This window comes from Aquarana catesbeiana, linkage group LG13 (genome assembly GCF_042186555.1).
Source record: "Aquarana catesbeiana isolate 2022-GZ linkage group LG13, ASM4218655v1, whole genome shotgun sequence".
NCBI classification, from domain to species: Eukaryota; Metazoa; Chordata; class Amphibia; order Anura; family Ranidae; genus Aquarana; species Aquarana catesbeiana.
The window spans coordinates 161,019,986-161,042,674 of NC_133336.1; the positions used below are offsets into that span (position 1 = coordinate 161,019,986).

General features: G+C 43.9%; 1 protein-coding gene across 27 annotated transcripts in view; it reads right to left on the reverse strand.

Annotated features, from left to right (window-relative positions):
• The window catches only part of GPHN (gephyrin), an 877,053-nt gene that overhangs the window by 808,226 nt on the left and 46,138 nt on the right, over nucleotides 1–22,689 (reverse strand). The gene's annotated exons all lie outside the window — the stretch shown is intronic.

Consider the following 22,689-nt stretch of genomic DNA (forward strand, 5'->3'; position numbering starts at 1 on the left):
TACAAAAAAGAAAAAAGGAAAAAACAATAGGGATATGCTGTATTACAACAAAAGAAGACAAGACAATACAAAATATGGGCAAAAAAAAGGGGGGGGGGGGGGTTGAGACATACGTACATAGAAATCGTTGATGTAGACAGGTAGTAAGCCTCATATGACTTCATTAACTTATGTCCCACATCCATGAAGGTGTGGATTTCGTGAGTTGAATAACCAGTACATCAAAACAGGATTATAGTTTCAGGTCTAGAGTAGAGCACCTTAGTGACTGTATGTAACTGAACCCAAAATTAAAAGATAGGGAAAGGGATAAGAAAGGGGGGGGGGGGTTGTACTCAAAAACCAAGAATAAGTTTGTACAGGAATTAGATGTCGAGCTGCATTTAAGAGGTGCGGGAGAATTGATTTGCGGTAATGGCTTAGAGGGGTGGACGGCACATGCAGTAAGAACTCCAAAGGGGAGTCCTGTAAATCAACATCCAGGATAACTTATCTGTGCCTTAATATCTTGCCAAAAAGGGTCGGAGCCTCAGGCATTCCCACCAAATATGCAGGAAAGTGCCCCGAAGACCGCAGCCCCTCCAGCATGCGGCGGAGGCTGTCAGATAAATCCTGGCCAATGTCGTTGGGACTCTATACCAGCGAGTCAACAGCTTAAAGCTATTTTCTTGCATTTTAGTGTCTACTGAGCTCTTGTGAGTAAGCTGGTATAGGTGGCCCAACTGGGCTTCAGTGAATGTATGCTGTAGGTCTCTCTCCCATTCCCATATATATATTGGTTTGCCCTGGGACTCCGTGGACTGCAACATCTCGTAGAGCAAAGAAATAGAGTGGGGGATGGGGCCCTCAGATTTGCATAGTTTATTCAAAGCTAATTTGATTTCCACAGCTGGCTGTAAAAAAGAGAATTCTCCCAATCACATATTTACGAGGATGCCATTTTCTGGCTTTACACCAAGCAATAGAAGTCTTCCAGACCTTATGATAAATCTTCCTAGCTATAGCTTTTCTAGCATTCACTAGAGTAGACACCACTGGTCCCAAGATGCCACAGTCCTTTAAGACTCTGGCTTCAATAACCATGCCGTCAAATCTAGAGACTGTAAATTGTGGTGGAATATAGGACCTTGAGACAGTAGATCGGGCGACGTGGAAGCATCCATGGCCCGTTTATTGTCAGTCTCACAATCTCCGGGAACTAGGGCCTTCTGGGCCAGGCTGGTGCCACCAGAATGACTGAAACCCCCTCTCTCCGAATCCTGCGCAATAAATGTGGAAGGAGAGGGATCGGAGGGAAAGGATAAACCAGGGAGTACTGGCTCCATGGAACTATCAGAGCATCTGCTCCAATTGCCAGTGGATATGTTGTTTAACACATAAACTGCTGTAGCTTGTTGTTGAACCTGGATGCCAGTAGGTTGACCTCTGGCCATCCCAAACATTGGCAAATTTCCTGTAACACCTCTGGGTGTAGGGACCATTCCCCCGGGCAGATCTGCTGGCGGCTGAGATAAACTGACTTCCAGTTTTCTACTCCCGGGATATAGACTGCCGATATCATTGGCACATGTCCCTCCGCCCAGGCTAGTAAGTAGTTCACCTCCTTCAGAGCTGAATGACTCCTGGTACCGCCTTGGTGGTTTATATAGGTCACTGCCGTGGCATTGTCGGACTGAACCCTGATGGGGCAGTCCTGAAGCTCCACCGTCCAGGATTGTAGAGCTAGACCTACTGCCTGTAATTCTAGGACGTTGACGGACAGGGTCTTGCTCTGTCCCTGACCATTTCCCCTGGGCTGTTAGCCCGTCTAGCGTTGCTCCCCAACCTGAGAGACTGGCATCTTTAGTCAGTACTGTCCAAGTTACCAGGAGAAAGGATTTTCCCTTTTGCAGGTTCTGATCCTGCAACCACCAGTTTAGGCTTAAGCATGCCTGAGGAGATAAGCACATTGGATAATCCAGGGCTTTTCTTCCTCTGTTCCAAGCCAACAAGATGTCTTGTTGTAAAGGCCTGGAATAGAACTGGGCATAGGGCACTGCCTGGAAGGAGGATACCATCCTCCCTAGAAGACTCATACAGAGCCGAATGGAGGATTGTCTGGTGCCCCTTATCTGACGCACCTGATCGTTCAGGGCACAGATCCTTACTCTTGCTTGGACCGTGTTTAGAATCAGACCTAAATATAATTTAGACCTTGAGCTGGTCTCAAAGCTAACTTTTCGATATTTATGATCCAGCGTAAGCTTTTCAAATACCTCACTGTGTATATTATGCTCTGTTCTAAAGCCTGTAATGAGTGATTTCTGAGCAGGAGGTTGTCAAGATACCAGAGCACCAGGATCCCTTGGGCCCTTAAAAGACCCATTAATGGTGCTAGGACCTTTGTGATCACCCGGGGAGCTGTAGCAAGCCCGAAGGGTAGAGCCACAAACTGAAAATGAGGTTCCTGTACTGCAAAATGTAGGAACCTCTGATGAGGCTGAAAGATCGGTACGTGTAAGTATGCATCCTTTATCGATGGAGGCTAAAAAGTCTCCCCTCTGGAGTGAGGTTACTACTGAGCGGACAGACTCCATTCAAAAGGATTGTATCAATTGATACTTGTCAGAGACCTTAGGTCCAAAATAGGCCTTGTTTGGTTTCTGACCCGTAAACAGGTTTGAGTAAAACCCTGTGCCCCTTTCGGATACCGGAACCTCTACAAATCACTCCTTGACGCACTAGATGATGTAGTGCCTGAAGCAATAAGTTTCTTTTTGGAGAATCCGAGGGAACGCTGGATCACAGAAACCTCTAAAGGGGGCACCCCCCGTAACTCTAGCTTGTAACCGCAAGATATAAATTGAGGTGACCCACTCGTCCTGAATTGTTGTTTTCCAAATGTCCACAAAGTGCAGCAGCCTTCTCACCACCCGATGGAGTGGGGGCGTGCCCTCAAAAGGAGGGCTTGGTGTTGGGTTTAGAAGAATTTTGGACCCGGGGCCTTTTCTGGCCCTGGCCTTGCGGCTTGGCCCTGGCCCTAACGCCCTGTTGGCGGCGGAACCGCCCTGACGCTGAGACATTTGAGGAAGCAGTCCCTGGGTTTTTAAACTAGGGACGTTTGGTGCTTTTCTTCACAGGAAGTAGAGAACTTTTCCCTCCGGAAATCTTTTGGATATATTTGTCCAAGTGATCACCAAATAAACGTTCCCCATGAAACGGGAATAACTCCTTACAAAGGAAGCTGGGCTGACCAGTTCTTAAGCCATAAAAGTCTGCGCATATGTACAGACAAGAGAGCCAGACGAGAAACTTGCTGTATTGATTTCTTTAAAGCATCAACAGCAAAACACAGTGCTCAAGGAATATCTGTCTAACTTTCAGGCAGATCATCCTCCTGGTTAGGCCTATCCAGCCGTTCGACTTGATCCTTTACGGACTGGCAAATACCAATTGCTGCAACAGCTGGCTGTATAGCTGAACTAGCCAAAGAAAAGAAAGCCTGTAATAATAACTCCAATTTCTTGTCAACAGGGTCTTTCAAGCCCTGTGCATTATCTACCAGACAAGTTAAGTTCTTGTTTAAGGAAGAGACTGCTGCATCTACGGCTGGCATACTCCATTTTTTAACAAACTTTTCATCCACGGTATATAAAAGGGAAAAAAGTCCTGTCAGGATGTTCCCAATCAGCATACACCGCCTGTTCCAACAGGGGGTGTAACGGGATAGTCTGTGCGATCTGAAAAGGTCTCAGAGATCCCAAAGAGGACCGGGGGGCTCAGTCACCTCTGCAAGAGGCAACTTAAAGGCAGAGCGAACCATTTCGGTCAGAGTCAGGATCAAAAACCTCTGCGACTGAGAGGCAGACATCAACTGGATATTAGAGCTGCATGATTAATCATTAAGAATCGAAATTGCTATCTTTTTCCCTTCCCGATCTTCAAAACAGCAGGTTACGATTCTTTTTAACAAGTGCAGAGAGTTCTCACAGCTGGAAAAAAAAATCCAGGCAGCCTGCCAAGATTAATCACAAATAAGTAGAAACAAAGTATCTTTTCATTCTTTTATCAAAGGAAAGGACTCTGGCATGTAAATGAAGAAAGTTTAACCATTTAAAGACCAAACCTTTTCTGACATTTATTGCTTTACAAGTAAAAATCATTATTTTCTGGTAGAAAATTACTTGGAACACCCAAACATGATATTTTTTTTTTTTTTTTTAGCAGAGACCCTAGGGATTAAATTGTTGTTTCTTGCAATATTTTATGTCACACCGTATTTGCACAGCGGTTTTTAAAACACAATTTAAAAAAAGAAAATACACTTTAATAAAAAAAAAAATAAAAAAAAAAAAAAAAAAAGCCCAATTTTTTTTGTATAATGTGAAAAAAGATGTTACACCGTGAGAATCTTGAGAGAATCGTGATCTTTATTCTAAGCAAAAAATTGTGATTCTTATTTTAGCCATAATCGTGCAGCTCTACTGGATATCTTCTTGTTCAGATTGCTCGGAAGCAGACTCATCTGCCGGGCATTCCACCGAATCCTGAGCTTTAAGCTCTTCCCCATCCTCAACCCATTCCTGCTCCAGACGAGGAGACTCCGGGGAGGGGGATCTGTCATGCTTCCTGTCACCCTGCGGGATGGAGGCAATCATGTCGACAATCCTGTGCTCTAACCCAGCTAGGGCTGAGGACAGTTCATCCTTAGTGATAAAGGGTGAAGCAGCAGCGTTGACTGGAGGCACAATAACAGATAGTCGCAGCGGCTCAGATAGCACGGGAGCCTCTGGCCTTTCAGGGGATACAACTAGGTTCATCAGGAACCACTGATGACGTAGGTGTGTCCTTCCCTGTGTTGTTAGTCCCACTCCTCTTTTTGGAAGACATTTAATGCCGCAAACAATCCTGCTAAGCACCTTTAGCCTGCCAAGCAACACCTGGTGACTCACTTGACCCAAGTAAGGAGAAATGAACCACTGCAAGTGTCCCTAAGCTGCCTTCTGGAAGCACCACATGCTTGGCCTACACAACTTAAATAAGCTGGGTGCGCGCCGGAACGTTCTATGCGTGCATGCGTGGTCCCGGCGAGTGGGCGTGACTGTATTCCCGTGCAACGCGAATATTCGTGCGCCCAGATAAAAACTACGGTGCATGTGCGACAAATCCGCGTGCGCCATGGCCGCCAAACAAACTGCTGAGGCCACGCACGTGCGCCATGGCGAACCAAGGCTAAATGGACAGGTAAAAACAGCCAGACAAGCAAAAAAAGGTACACTTTGCAAACACCCACAGCTAGCCCCGAACTCCCCCGTATGGTCACCGCACACAGGTGTCCAGCCTTTAGCTAGCTTGACTGATTGTTACAATCACTGGGAGACCCCATAATAATAAATAAAGGGGTTTCACTTACCCATCCAGGCACAGGGCTACTTAGGAACTAAGGGCCCAATCTTCATCCTTCAATGCGGGTTCCTGTCACTTGGACCTTCAAGGACTGGGTACCCTTCCATGTTTTAGGGTCCACTTCCTTGGATCTGTACAGCACCCTGCAGGCAATGCCTTAGCGCTGTAGTGTCCAGGACTTCCACTCCGCAGGGTCCAACGCCCGGAGGCCACATTACAGGCCAAACCTCGCAGGATCTTGAGTCTTCTTTGCGAGGCTCTGGTACCATTTATCTAAGCATAAAAGCCTGTGTCAAATGGATCCGATTGGTCAATCCCTTGATTCATTTTTGGAACCGTTTGTGGGACTAAAGACCTGGAGCTCAGAGAGCTCAAACAAACCGTGCCATCCAACTTGCAGACACTGGTAAAAAAACAAAGTACTTCCTGCATGGGAGGGCTTATATAGGGGATCACTTCCTGTCTGAAGACCTTTGGTCTACCAGTGTCGATTCACCTAATGATGGAGTATAACCCAACAGGTAACGAATATTAGTCTGACTCTGTCCCATGATGTATGAAAAAGAAAAAGGAATTTTATTTGAAGGCTAGAAATATTTTTTATATCAAATCCCCTCAAATGCTGAAGATCATTCAAGGATATTTTCAGTTACTTACATTTTCCCTTGTTTTTGCTTATAGGAGACCTGAGCTCAGAGAAATACTGGAGGCTGCCATTGCTGACCTCATGCTAAAATTCTAGCTGCCTGGATGCCTCTGGTGTCAGTACTTTGGGACCCTTACCTGAAATAAGAACAGCAATCAGCAAAGTATTGAAGCCACTGGATCACATTAACAGCTATAGAAATAGTAGAAAAGCTAAGGCAGCGTCCATACTTCTATATAGGTTCTCTATAGTAGCAGTCTCAAACCTTTTTTGGTACCAGTGACCAGTTTCGTGGCAGCCAATTTTTCCAGGAATTGTGAAGGGGGGAATGAACATTCATGGAGTCCTTAGGCCCCTTCACACCACAACCCACGTATACAGTGACCACAGTCTAGGGCTGCAACTAACGATTATTTTCATAATCGATTAGTTGGCTGATTATTGTTTCTATTAATCGGTTAATAACCTTAAAAAAAGTGTGGTGTATAATTTAATGTGTAAAGTTTAAAAAGAGGCAATTTATTCTTCAAAATCTATATGCAGTGGTAAATATAAATAATCAACTATAAGATTAGGGAGCAAAATCTCTAATCCACTCTGAGAATAACAGACAGAGGAGATATACTGTATATACTATTGGAGGTTGAATCTGGTAAATATCATCAGACTCAGAGATCACATTTTTTATTTAGACCCCATTCACACTGAGGCACATGTAATGTGCCCTGCTCCCGCGTAATGTGCCCTGCCTCCTTGAAATGTGCCCTGCCTCCTTGAAATGTGCCCTGCTCCCACATAATGTGCCCTGCTCCCACATAATGTGCCCTGCTCCCACATAATGTGCCCTGCTCCCACATAATGTGCCCTGCTCCCACATAATGTGCCCTGCTCCCACGTAATGTGCCCTGCTCCCACGTAATGTGCCCTGCTCCCACGTAATGTGCCCTGCTCCCACGTAATGTGCCCTGCCTCCACGTAATGTGCCCTGCTCCCACGTAATGTGCCCTGCCTCCACGTAATGTGCCCTGCTCCCACGTAATGTGCCCTGCCTCCTTGAAATGTGCCCTGCCTCCTTGAAATGTGCCCTGCCTCCTTGAAATGTGCCCTGCCTCCTTGAAATGTGCCCTGCTCCCACGTAATGTGGCTTGCCTCCATGTAAAAGTTTACTTTAAATGTAATAGTAATGCCTTCTATTACCTCCAGTCTATCAGCCTCCACCTTCTCTGGGTTCAGATGCTGATCTTCCCTGCAGTCTTTAAAGTCATTTTTTTTTTTAAACAACCATGGTATACTACCTGCTCTGTGTAATGGTTTTGCACAGAGCAGCCTCGATTCTTCTCTTCTGGGGTCCCCCACCGATGCCTCTGGCTCCTCCTGTCTTTAGAGTGCCCCAATAGCAAGCTGCAAATTATAATATAGAGTGCCCCTATAGCAAGGTAAAAAAACTTCTGCTTTTAGACCCACTCACTTCCTGCCCAGGACTACATGTTCCATGAGGCATTGCTCCTCACACATTCACAAATTCTCAGGCACTTCCTGACATATATGGATGGTGTACTGAGCCGTATGTGTGCTGCACTGTATTTCCTGATATGTAAACAAATAATGCATTCTGTATGCAGGCCAAATAATCGGCTGGCCGATTAATCGATTATGAAAATAGTTGACAACTATTTTCATAATCGGCTGGCCGATTAATCGATTATGAAAATAGTTGACAACTATTTTCATAATCGATTAGTTGTCGCATAATCGATTAGTTGTCGATTAATCGATTAGTTGTTTCAGCCCTACCACAGTCCCCCTTTACAACCCAGTTCCCACTTTAACCACTTGCGGACCACCCACCGTCATTTTATGTAATGATTTTGAAGGAGGCTATCGTTGTTATGGCAGCAGCTAGCTGCCATATAACCCCGGTATCATCTTCAGCAGGCGGTCTGCTACAAGATAAAAGTGGTCTCTGCAGCGGATTCGCCGTGAGATCACTTTTATCAGCAGCGGGAGAGGGGCACCCCCTTCTGCCGCGATCTGGTGCCCTCCGCTGCTTACCGGAGCCGTCAGCAGCGGCGGAGGCGATGTGCCTGTCCCATTGCTGGACATGGAGACAAGTGAGGGGAAGATGGCCCCCACCAGTCTCCATATCACTGCAGGGCAGAAGCAACGTCATAACATCACTTCCGCCCATAGCTCTTAAAGGGCCATTTTTTTTTTTTTTCCATTTTTTTAAATGATAAAAATTACTTATTTTTTTGCACTTTAATGTAAATATACCCCAGGTGCTTTTTTCTATTACATGGGATGTTTACATTCCTTGTAATAGGAATAAAAGTAACACAATTTTAACTTTTTTAAAACCTTAAAAACAGTGTGTAAAAAAGTAAAAGTAAAATAAGAAAAAAAAAGTTTAAACGTGCCCCGTCCAGACGAGCTCGCGCGCAGAAGCAAACACATACGTGACTGCATATGAAAACTGTGTTCAAACCACACAAGTGAGTTATCGCCGCAATCGGTAGAGCAAGAGCAATAATTCTAGCCCTAGACCTCCTCTGTAACTTAAAACATGCCACCTGTAGAATTTTTTAAACGTTGCCCAAGGAGATTTTTAAGGGTAAAAATTTGTCGCCATTCCACGAGCGGGCGCAATGTTGGGTATCAATTTACTCATTTACTTCACAATAAATAAATTTGGATAACTTTACTGTTCTTTTTTTAATTAAAAAAAGTGTATTTTTCCCCCAAAAAAAAGTGTCAGTGTATTTTTTCCAAAAAAGTGTGCTTGTAAGATCGCTGCGCAAATACGGTGTGACAGAAAGTATTGCAACGACTGCCATTTTATTCTCTAGGGTGTTAGAAAAAAAATGTATAAATGTTTGGGGGTTCTAAATAATTTTCTAGCAAAAAAAAATGTTTTTAACTTGTAAACAACAAAACTCAGAAAGAGGCTCAGTCTTTAAGTGGTTAAAGCAGTCCCACATTGTCCTACACTTCCTTTCACAGCCCCCCCTTTACAGTACTGTGCCATTTTACATTAATGTAACGAGGGTTGCACTGTAAAGGGGCACGTTGATGTAACAGGGGCTGCACTGTGATGTAATGGGGACTGCACAGTAAAGGGGGACTGCGCTGTAAAAGGGGGTACTGTGATGTAAAGGGACAGTGTGATGCTTGCAGTGTTCCTTTACAGTGCAGTCCCCTTTACATCACAGTACCCCTTGCAATTACAGTCCCCATGTCACGGTGCACCTTGCAATCACAGTGCCCCTTGCAAACATAGCCCCTGTCACAGTGCTCCTTGCAATCACAGTGCCCCTGTCACAGTGCTCCTTGCAAACATAGCCCCCTGTCACAGTTCCCCTTGCAGGCATGCTTCTGTCCCCCCTTTCCTCTCTCACTGCCCCATTCCAGTGTCTGCTTCCCCTGCACAGTCCTACCTGTGGCAGGGTAGAGGCAGTTTTCAGCCATATGTCTTCTCCCGGGGCTCCCCCCCATCCACCAATGTTAACCTGTCAGCAGGGCAGGGGGCAGGAAGAGCTGCAGATCTGGATGGAGGGCGGTAGCTGCCAAAACTTAACAAGCATGTGATTACAAGCTTGTTAATATGAAAGTCTCGCGCCCCCTGCCCTGCTGACAGGTTAACGGCGGCGGAGCGGTAGACGTGGGAGAAGACACACGAGCTCAGTGACACAGCTGCACAGGTGGTGAGCGGCAGCCACGGTCTGTGATAGTGATGTCAGACTGCAGTCACCGCTCATCTCTCATTGCGCGGCCCAGCCATCCACAGGCCCAGGGGAACTCGGCTCTATAAGGCTTCCCTTAAAATTAACCAGTTAGAACATGTAATATAGGAGACAGTAGCGTTGTACTGTGCAAGGGTTTATTCACACCAAAGTAAAAAAGCTGCGTTCAAATCTGTTACAGTGGGGCAAAAAAGTATTTAGTCAACCACCAATTGTGCAAGTTCTCCCACTTAAAAAGCCTGTAATTGTCATCATAGGTATACCTCAACTGAGACAAAATGTGGAAACAAATCCAGACAATCACATTGTCTGATTTTTGAAGGAATTTATTTGCAAATTATGGAGGAAAATAAGTATTTGGTCACCTACAAACAAGCAAAATTTCTGGCTCTCATAGACCTGTATCTGGCCTCTGTCCTCCACGCATTACTTGTATTAATGGCACCTGTTTGAACTTGTTATCAGTATAAAAGACACCTGTCCACAACCTCAAACAGTCCCACTCCAAACTCTACTATGGTGAAGACAAAAGAGCTGTCGAAGGACACCAGAAACAAAATTGTAGACCTGCACCAGGCTGGGAAGACTGAATCTGCAATAGGCAAGCAGCTTGGTGTGAAGAAATCAACTGTGGGAGCAACAATTAGAAAATGGAAGACATATAAGACTAGAGGTTAACCGATATGGGTTTTTCTCTGGCCGATGCTGCTACCGATATTTAGAAATTGGGGCGGCTGATGGCAGAGATATGATGCCGATTTTTGTGGCCGATATTTTAGGCCGATTTAAAAAAAAGAAAAAACCTCACCCACTCCTCCCTGCTTGCTCCTGTCACTCTACGACACACTTGATGTCCTTAGTACAAATGGCACTGGTTGGCTGTGGCAGGTGGCACTGTTTGGTACTGGCAGGTGGCACTGGTTTGGAACTGGCAGGTGGAACTGGTTGGCACTGGTTTGGAACTGACAGATGGCACTGGTTGGCACGTGGCACTGGTTTGGAGCTGACAGATGGCACTGGTTGGCACTGGCACGTGGCACTGATTGGCAGGTAGCACTGACAGATGACACTGGCAGGTGGCACTGATTGGCAGTGGCACTGGTTGGCACTGACAGGTGGCACTGGTTGGAGGAGGCACCAATTGGCGGTGGCACTGGCAGGTACTAGGTGGTACTGATTGGCAGTGGCACTGGAAGGTGGCACTGGCAGGCATTGGCAGGTGGCACTATTGGCACTGGCAGGTGGCACTGGCACTGACAAATGGCACTGATTGACACTGGCAGGTGGCACTGACAGGTTTCACACTGAGCCGAGTGTAAACTGTGTGTGAAACTAACAGAGAAGAGCTGTCAGAATTGAGCTTAATGTCGGGGTTGGCGGTACCCGGCTGGGGTGGGCGGGACCCAGCAGCTATCAAACAGCAGCCAATGATTGGGCTCCTTAAGAAAAGGGGCGGGGTCACATACTCATAGCGGCCCGCCCAGATCCCATCCTCTTGGCTGTGTTTGATAGCTGCTGGGTCACGCCCACCCCCGACATCAACCTCAATTCTGACAGATCCCCTCTCTCTGTCAGTTTCACATACTCAGCGGCTCTCGCAAGCATCAAGCGCCGCACTGAGTGTGGAGAGGGGAGGAGGAATGGCCACCAGTGTTAAATATCGGCCTAATTTAGATAATAATCATCCCATGCCGATTTATCAAAAATGGCCAAATATCGGCCGGCCGATATATCGGTCGACCTCTATATAAGACCACTGATAATCTCCCTCGATCTGGGGCTCCACGCAAGATCTCACCCTGTGGGGTCAAAATGATCACAAGAACGGTGAGCAAAAATCCTAGAACCACACAGGGGGACCTAGTGAATGACCTGCAGAGAGCTGGGACCAACGTAACAAAGGCTACCATCAGCAACGCACTACCCCGCCAGGGACTCAGATCCTGCAGTGCCAGACGTTGTCCCCCTGCTTAAGCCAGTACATGTCCGGGCCCATCTGAGGTTTGCTAGAGAGCATTTGGACGATCCAGAAGGGGATTGGGAGAATGTCATATGGTCAGATAAAACCAAAGTAGAACTGTTTGGTAGAAACACAACTCATCGTGTTTGGAGGAGAGAGAATGCTGAGTTGCAACCAAAGAACACCATACCTACTGTGAAGCATGGGGGTGTTTCTCTGCAAAGGGAACAGGACGACTGATCCGAGTACATGAAAGAATGAATGGGGCTATGTATCGTGAGATTTTGAATGAAAACATCCTCCCATCAGCAAGGGCATTGAAAATGAAACGTGGCTGGGTCTTTCAGCATGACAATGATCCCAAATACACCGCCTGGGCAATGAAGGAGTGGCTTCGTAAGAAGCATTTCAAGGTCCTGGAGTGGCCTAGCCAGTCTCCAGATCTCAACCCCATAGAAAACTTTTGGAGGGAGTTGAAAGTCCATGTTGCCCAGGGACAGCCTCAAAACATCACTGCTCTAGAGGAGATCTGCATGGAGGAATGGGCCAACATACCAGCAACAGTGTGTGACAACCTTGTGAAGACCCAACAGAAAACGTTTGACCTCTGTCATTGCCAACAAAGGATAAATAACAAAGTATTGAGATGAACTTTTGATAGACAAAATACTTATTTTCCACCATAATTTGCAAATAAATTCTTTCAAAAATCAGACAATGTGATTGTCTGGAATTGTTTCCACATTTTATCTCTCATAGTTGAGGTATACCTATGATGACAATTACAGGCCTCTCTCGTCTTTTTAAGTGGGAGAACTTGCACAATTGGTGGCTGACTAAGTACTTTTTTGTCCCTCTGCAAATGTACATTTTCTTCATGGTTAAGAAAGCATAAGTATTGTATAATATGGGCCCAGGCACAAAACTGTGCTTTGCCCAGTAATTGTATACTGTAATCTGCTAATTAAAATCCTAAATTGAAAATTCTGCATCCACAGTCAGCATTTCTGTGTAATTTATGCACGTTTGCATGTAATAACACCTATACATGCTGGGATTAAAATGTGTTAGAAAAATGAAAGATAATTTTTTTTTTATAGATGTGAATGTATTACGGACACAACTAAACAAGTGTAAGCTGAAGAACTTTATGGACCATTACAATATACTTGAGTAGGGTTAGGCTTAAAAAAGGCCACGTCTCTGGTTCAATCAATGCACTAATCTCAACTTGCACGTTTCTGTAGAAATGACTGTACATATAAACGGGTGCTGTAGCGACCAACGGCTGGAACCATGTCAAGTCAAGGAAAATAAATGTTACCAGCACACCAAGGATCTCCAGAGTGGGTCCAGAGCATTAATCAGTGTTCACATCGTTACAGCAGATTGCAACCTTTCGGAGCCACGCAGGACCCCTTCATCAGGCTTGTGATCAAGTTCAAAGGAAAAAAAAAAATTACCAAACAAAAAGTTGCATCCTCAGAACCCCAAGGTCAGCTATAGATGGTTCACATCTCAGCTGGTTCAGTACCAAATTAGATCCACTAGCAATAATCACTCTTCTCCCGGCCGGGATGGTGCCCGGGAGAACACAATAGCTCCGCGGGAGGAATTCCGTCATCAACACTGATTGTGTTGATGGGGGAAATCAAGCAAATTTTTTCCCTGCAAACCATGGTTGCACCATGTATGGCCTGCGAGAGCCTGCAGTTGATCAAAAGGAAGGTAAAAAGACATTATAAAGCATGAACCACTTTTTTCCTGTTCCCCAAAGGTAGACACACCCTGAACAACAATTTTCAGTGTTTTAGTTTATACAAATTAAAAACCAGTAATCTTTGGCACAGTTAAAAACACATGCAGCTAATTATGAAGCAATCTACTGAGTAGGCAGGCCAGAACTAGTTGTTATAGAAGACTACATTTTTTACTGTTCATACTGTACAAAAACAAAAAACAAAAACACATACCCCTTTCTGTATGTGGAGATTAAACCTCTTTTCCTCTAGAATAAAATAAGTTCAAACTGTTTTAATAACCCATTACTTCCATACCTTGCTTTACACTGTTATGTATATAAAATATTGATAGCACAGAAAAATTAAATAGAAGTTTCCTGGGTTTTTGGGACATTTTACTGGATCGATGTGGATGTATAAATGGACTTGAACTTTTTTTACATTGTGAATACAATACATTTCTATTGTTTACCATTTCTTCACAGTCTGCACTATCCATATTGTCATGGCCAAAAATATTGGCACCCCTGCATTTCTGTCAGATAATGCACCCATTCTCCCAGAAAATTGTTACAATTACAAATGTTTAGGCATTCTTATGTTTATTTCTTTTGTTTTTATTGGTATGATACAAAAAAGTGGAGAAACAAAAAAGCAAAATCTGACATATACAACGCAAAACTCCAAAAATGGGCTGGACAAAATCATTGGCACCTTCACAACATTGTAAGAAATAATTGCATTCCAAGTTTGTGATGCTCCTGTAATTTGTAATTAAGCCCTTGCTGACTAGTTCTGGGAGGCCGTCACATGACGGCCCCTGGGATCGCGCCCACTGCGGGGTACGGGCAGCTAGCTCTGTAATCACAGTGTCCAGAGGAAAGAGGAGGTACGCGGCCGCTCTTTGTAATTCCACTGCACAGAGCAGGTAAGTACAGACATGTTTGTTTGTTTTTTGTTTTGTTTTTTAATTTACCTTTACAATCACTTCAAGAAATTTCAAGTGCACGCTTTGAATATCACCTTAAGGATCATACACTGGGACTGTCTTGTCTTTTTGCACTCTCTTCATGCACTGATGTTATGAATTGTCATATAAACCCTTTATACAATTAGGAGTTATGAATCGCTATATGCACTTTAATATATGATTATTGACAGTGCAACACTTTTTTTTCCTATAGAAATGAAGGGGTGCCAATATTTTTGGCCATGACTGTAGGGAATTGAGCAGGCACTAAGATCATCAGGAAATATACAGCAACATCCACAAACTTATATAAAATTGTAGCACACATTCCATAGAAGAACAAAGTCAGGAAGGTCTTAATATCAGGATAAGTAGGAAGATGTAACACTCAGCTCTAAGGATGAGTGTTGCATATTCTTTAACCCCTTGGAGCCGGCACCTCCCAGGCCTTTAAGGTATTTAGGATGCCAGGAGGTAGGGCAGGGTTTAAGATCATGTGAATGAGCACTCTCGGTACAGCTGTATTTGTACTAATGCACACAAATATGAGCCTACTCTGTGCCAAGGCCCACCCCCGAGACGCCGCACATTTGCGCTTGTTTGGCACCAAGGGGTTCTAATCCCTTCCCTAAGCCAAGAGAGGATGATGAACAAATAATGCTAATTCTGTTGGTTCCTGATGACGCATTTCGATTTCATAAGAATATTACAAATCTCTACCCAAAGCAGCAATTTGAGGTTTAAAAGAAAATATTCAAACATAGAACAAGCAGCACACTTGAAGAGCAATTATAGGAGGATAAAATAACTCAACAATATAACGGTATTATAATACACAGCTATTGGACGATGTCTTGTTACTAGGCTTGCACCGCTACTAGTATTGGTGCCGATAACGAGCATTTGCACGAATACTTGTACTCGTGCAAATGCTCCAATGCTTAATCAGATACCTGGGCAGCCTCACATGTGATCAGTGCGGAGGTGGGAGTAGTTACAAGCACCAATCTTCCTGTATACAGTATCTCACAAAAGTGAGTACACCCCTCACATTTTTGTAAATATTTTTTATCTTTTCATGTGACAACACTGAAGAAATTACACTTTGCTACAATGTAAAGTACTGAGTGTACAGCTTGTATAACAGTGTAAATTTGCTGTCCCCTCAAAATAATTCAACACACAGCCATTAATGTCTAAACCGCTGGCAACAAAAGTGAGTACACCCCTAAGTGAAAATGTCCAAATTGGGCCCAATTAGCCATTATCCCTCCCCGATGTCATGTGACTCGTTAGTGTTACAAGGTCTGTGGTGTGAATGGGGAGCAGGTATGTTAAATTTGGTGTTATCGCTTTCACTCTATCATACTGGTCACTGGAAGTTCAATGTGGCACCTCATGGCAAAGAACTCTGAGGATCTGAAAAAAAGAATTGTTGCTCTACATAAAGATGACCTAGGCTATAAGAAGATTGCCAAGACCCCGAAACTGAGCTGCAGCACGGTGTCCAAGACCATACAGTTTAACAGGACAGGTTCCACTCAGAACAGGCCTCGCCATGGTCCACCAAAGAAGTTGAGTGCACATGCTCAGCGTCATATCCAGAGGTTGCCTTTGGGAAATAGATGTATGAGTGCTGCCAGCATTGCTGCAGAGGTTGAAGGGGTGGGGGGGTCAGCCTGTCAGTGCTCAGACCATACGCCGCACACTGCATCAAATTGGTCTGCATGGCTGTTGTCCCAGAAGGAAGCCTCTTCTAAAGAAGATGCACAAGAAAGCCCACAAACAGTTTGCTGAAGACAAGCAGACTAAGGACATGGATTACTGGAACCATGTCCTATGGTCTGATGAGATCAAAATAAACGTATTTGGTTCAGATGGTGTAAGGCGTGTGTGGCGGCAACCAGGTGAGGAGTACAAAGGCAAGTGTGTCTTGCCTACAGTCAAGCATAGTGGTGGGATTGTCATGGCCTGGGGCTTTATGAGTGCTGCTGGCACTGGGGAGCTACAGTTCATTGAGGGAACCATGAATACCAATATGTACTGTGACATACTGAAGCAGAGCATGATCCCCTCCCTTCAGAGACTGGGCCGCAGGGCAGTATTCCAACATGATAATGACCCCAAACACACCTCCAAGACGACCACTGCCTTGCTAAAGAAGCTGAGTGTAAAGGTGATGGACTGGCCAAGCATGTCTCCAGAACTAAACCCTGTTGAGCATCTATCTGTGGGACATCATCAAACGGAAGGTGAGGGAGCGCAAGGTCTCTAACATCCACCAGTTCTGTGATGTTATCATGGAGGAAGTGGCAACCTGTGAAGCTCTGGTGAACTCCATGCCCAAGAGGGTTAAAGCAGTGCTGAAAAAATAATGGTGGCCACACAAAATATTGACACTTTGGGCCCAATTTGGACATTTTCACTTAGGGGTGTACTCACTTTTGTTGCCAGCGGTTTAGACATTAATGGCTGTGTGTTGAGTTATTTTGAGGGGACAACAAATTTACACTGTTATACAAGCTGTACACTCACTACTTTACATTGTAGCAAAGTGTCATTCCTTCAGTGTTGTCACATGAAAAGAAAAGAAAAGATTTACAAAAATGTGGGGGGTGTACTCACTTTTGTGAGATACTGTAGCTTTCAATAAAGCAGCTGACAGACGCTTCTCCTCCCTCCCGCACCTTTCAGATGCTTTATTGAAAGCTATACAGGTAGATTAGTGCTTTTAACTGCCACCACCACACCGATCACCCCCAACTGTCCCGTATCCTCATCAGGTCCCCCCCCCCCGTCATCAGTGCTGCATATTAGTGCCATTGTCACAACATTAAAAAAAAAAAAAAAAAAAAAGTATCAGTAATTGGTATTGGCGAGTACTTAAAAAAAGTATTGCTACTTTTACTCGGTCTTAAAAAAGTGATATCGATGCAACCCTACTTGTTAGATACTGATTTTCTATTCTATGGTCATGGAACACAAACAATATAGATTATCTCCCAATGCTCCCACCAGATGGGATAGCGAGTAATTACATCCATATGTTCTCCAATATCCATTGACCATTCATGATCCTGTAAACTTGGGCATGAAACAGCATTCTCATATTTGGCAATACATAATTATATGAAATTCGATTTAACAGAGCTATAAACAAAAAAGTTACTGCCAAAAAAAATATTACATATAGGTCCATTCAAACCCACCATGTACAAAGTTACATGCAGACCTTACTACAGTATTACCTTGCAGAAGTCACATCACAGTGGAATGAGCAAGTTGAGGAACCCACCAAGAAATGCAATTGTAAATCAGATATTCAAAATACCTCCTTTGTTCTCTTGCACTGTATGGCAGATGTTCATGCATAGATTTATGCATCAAAAGCTGCCAGTGAGCACGGTTTCCATATTATAAGCTTGGTATTGGGAAATACAACTATATGGCAGACACTTACACAGTAACATATGTCTGTATAATTGTTATTCCAAGTCTTATCTAAAATACATAAACAATGTAACATTAAGCTATACACAAATCATCCGAGTTCCCATTTGGTACACAGAATAGTCAGACATTTCCAGCCATTTAACACAACATCGGCAATACCCAGACAGATCCTTTGGCAACACACGTGGACTGAGTTGTTTGTCTAATGTCTGTAAAGAACACAGCTCAAATCTTCAAAGGAGCCATGGATTTTTCTGAAAAAAATTATCCAAATACTCCCTATCTTGGGTGCCCTTGTCTAGTGGCTCATCCACACACGTGTGTGCGCACACACCCCAACACAGACTTTAGGAAGTAGACACTGCCATTGTCACCATAAGTGGAGAAAGAATGGTGTCACCGCTGGCTTGAGGCTTAGGGGATCCATTCATAAAGCAGTGGCATTGCCTTACTACTACTTTAAATAAATAAATACAAGAGCGCCACACATTTATAAATCACTATAGCGTACTTTACAAATTTGCATTGTAGATTTAGCAGTGTTTTTTTGGGAAATAATAGACTTTAATTAATTTAAAAAAATACAACACAATATATACCCCGATTTTTTGTAAAATATTAAAATGATAAATAGACACCTAACATGTCACACTTTTAAATTGCGCATGCCTTGTGGAATGGCGACAAACTACGGTACTTAAAAATCTCCATTGAAGACACTTTAAAAATGTTTACAGGTTACCTGCTTAGTTAGAGGCGGTCTAGTGCTAGAATCATTGCTCTTGTTCTAATGATACCTGACGTGTGGTGTAAACACAGTTTATATACAGTGGATAAAAAAAAAAGTCTACACACCCCCCGTAAAAATGTCAGGTTTCTGTGATATAAAAAAATTGGACAAAGATAAATAATTTTAGAACTTTTTCCACCTTTAATGTGACCTATGAACTGTATAACTCAAATGAAAAACAAACTGAAATCTTTTAGGAGGGCGAAGTAAAAATAAAAAAATAAAATAATGTGGTTACATAAGTGTGCACACCCTCTTATAACTGGGGAAGTAGCCATGTTCAGAATTAAGCAATTACATTCAATTACATTAATGTTAAAATAGGAGTCAGTACACACCTTCCATCATTTAAAGTGCCTCTGATTAACCCCAAATAAAGTTCTGCTGTTCTAGTAGGTCTTTCCTAACATTTTCTTATTTACCTCCTACAGCAAAAGCCATGGTCCCCAGAGAGCTTCCAAAGCGTCAGAGGGATCTCACTGTTAAAAGGTATCAGTTAGGAAAAGGGTACAAAAGAATTTCCAAGGCATTAGATATACCATGGAACACAGTGAAGACAGTCATCATCGAGTGGAGAAAATATGGCACAACATTGACATTTTGAATAACTGGACGTCCCTCCAAAATTGATGAATAGACGAGAAGAAAACTGGTCACGGAGGCTGCCAAGAGGCCTACAGCAAAATTAAAGGAGCTGCAGGAATATCTGGCAAGCAGGGGCGTACTGACCATTCGGGCACTTGGCGCTGCCCGAGGGCCCGGCCAGCGGGGGGCCCCACAGGGAGCTAAGAGCGGGATCAAACTGCAGCAGCGGTCCCTTTTGAAAGCGACTAGGAGAAGCAGGTCTTACAGATTTGGCTGTTATGAAAGAAATCTGAAGTAGCAGTGGATCGGCACAAGAAGATGAACGTCAAAGGATCGGGTGTGGTGAGCTACAGATGACTCCTTACACAGGCTTGTGTCTCAACTGAGTGACAGTCAGTGTATACATCTCCTCCTGACTCTGCTCCTTATCTGTGCACTCACTATCTCTGACCAGCCATGGTTTTCTCCCAGTACACTGATCTATTTAACCCTTGATACACCAACCAGTTTTACAATTTATGAGCTTGATGCTCCACGGATTTAAATACTGTACTGGCTCCAAAGCTCATACAGTGGCTGACAGACATACAGTATATCTATTCTCCCAGTCTCATGAAGGGAGATGAGCTGCTCAAACATGCATTTTCTGTTTACTAACCTGCTTACCTGCTAACTCCTTCAAACCCAGCAATATACTTCAGCTTTTATTTTATGTTGGTACTTTGGTACTCTGCCACAATCTGCTTCAATATTTCCCTGCTCACTCCTGCAAATGCTGTTAAATAGAACAGAACATGCACTTATTGCTTGCACCTCTGCATATTGCTGCGATTTCCTTATCTCTGTGATCCACAGTATATGACAGAATGCACTAAAATGCCAAGTCACATCTATTTTGATCATTTCTGCTTTCAATTCTCATTCAAAGGTGTTCACATAATGATTTCCTCATATAACTGGACATTAATGCTCTGTATAACATATATGCCACATCAGTCTTCAGTGAATGAACTTGATGACATCTTCAGTTTGAGTTTGTTATTACAGTCATTCAAAGAGAATTCCTATAGGCGCACTGTTATCAGGGAGCATTCGGTGCACAAATATTCTGAAGTAATAACAAGGAATTCCCTCTATTATCCATGCAGTAATTATCCATGATATGCATTGGTATAGCTTGTTACAGCGACCACACATACATTTTGAGTTGGTGCTTAAAGTCAATATTTGAACGCTACTTACTGTATCATTATTGTTTTTGTGTATGTATCCTCCTATAGGGGGCCTAGGCACACGAGGGGGCCCAGACAGCAAGGGAATCAGTGCAGCAGACAGGTGAGGGCCAATAACAGTACGATACCCTGTGCAGCAGCTAAAAGCAAGATTTTCACCCTCCCGCCAGCTTTCAGCTGCTGCAGGAAGACACATATTTAGGGCATTGTTCCTGTAACTGCCCCTCGCCACGCCACACTGATCGCCCTCTTTGTCCTGCCCACATCCAATTCCCCCTGCTGTATGCCCCCCTGTGTGCCCTGGCTCCCTTCCCCTTTCCTACATGCTTCCCTGTCCCGCTGGCTGCTGCAGGTAACATGGGGATGTTTAGGGTGGAGAGCAGTGAAAGGGGGCAGAATATATGTCATTTACCGGCCTATTCCTTTTCTGAATGGACACAGTGAGTGATCTGTACTGATCACTCTCTGTGTTCATTCATAACTGAGCATAATAAACTTTTGCTTTGCTTCAGTTTATGAATGAACAGAAGCCTCTGTTTCCTGTTCATTCATCTTCAGTGCATCTGAGGCTACAGAGAAAGGAATTAAAAAATCTGTCCTCAATTCCTTACCTTGTCTCAAAGGTGAGATGTCAGAATGCTGATATCTCATCAATGCCACCCCCTGCCAACAGAATTGTAGAAAGGGGAAAAAAAAAAAAAAAAACAGTAATTTTTAAAATTCATAAAAAATCATTCATCATCATTAAAAAACATAAAAGGACTCATTCACGTGAGTTCTCTTGCCCACACAGCGTGAATAAGTGGTTTTTGTGGCTGGAGCCATCTGCTACTCTGAGGATGCAGCATCTGTATGAACAAAGCCACAGGTCCTAATTTGGTAAGTGTGTGGGTGAGTGGCCCCAAATACACACTGCCAGTGTTTGGAGGCCATACACCTCCATCCACACACCGGTCAAATTATGACCTGTGGCTGTGTTCATACAGTTGCTGCATCCCCATAGTGTAACATAGGCTTCCTGCACACAGCAATAGCCACATAAAAACAAAAAACAAACCACTGATTCACACAGTACAGGCCGCAGCATGTACAGTGCCCTGCAAAAGTATTCACCCCCCTTAGTATTTTTCGTGTTTTGTTGCCTCACAACCTGGAAAGGTTTTGCATCATTTAATTTACAGAACATGCACACAACTTTGAAGATGTTGTTTTTTTATTGTGAAGCAAACAACAAATAGGACAAAATAACAGAAAAAGTCAATGTGCATAACTATTCACCCCCCTAAAGTTAATACTTTGTAGAGCCGCCTTTTGCGGCTATCACAGCTCTGAGTCACTTTGGATAAGTCTCTATGAGCTTGCCACATCTTACCACTGGGATTTTTGCCCATTCCTCCTTGCAAAAAACTACTCCAGCTCCTTCAAGTTGGATGGTTTGCGCTTGTGCTTGTCCTGCTGGAATGTGAACCCCCGTCCTAGCCTCAAATCACACACAGAGTGGTACAGGTTTTGCTCAAGAATATCCCTGTATTTAGCACCATCCATCTTTCCCTCAATTATGACCAGTTCCCCAGTCCCGACTGCTGAAAAACATCACCACAGCATGATGCTGCCACCACCATGTTTCACTGTGGGGATGGTGTTCTTTGGATGATGTGATGTGTTGGGTTTGCGCCAGACATACCGTTTTTTTGATGGCCGAAAAGTTAAAATTTAGTCTCATCAGACCAAAGCACCTTCCTCCATACATTTTGGGAGTCGCCACACAAACGTGCCATTTTGTTTTTTGCTGAAAGTAATAGCTTTATTCTGACCACTCTGCCATAAAGTCCAACTCTATGGAGAGTACGGCTTATTGTCGTCCTATGTACAGATACTCCAGTCTCTGCTGTGGAACTCTGCAGCTCCTCCAGGGTTACCTTAGGTCTCTGTGCTGCCTCTCTGATTAATGCCCTCCTTGCCAGGTCCGTGAGTTTTGGTGTGCGTACATCTCTTGGCAGATTTTCTGTTGTGCCATGTTCTTTCCATTTGGTTATGATAGATTTGATGGTGCTCCTAGGGATCATCAAAGATTTGGATATTTTTTTTATAACCTAACCCTGACTTGTACTTCTCAACAACATTGTCCCTTACTTGTTTGGAGAGTTCCTTGGTCTACATTGCAGCATTTGGTTAGTGGTGCCTCT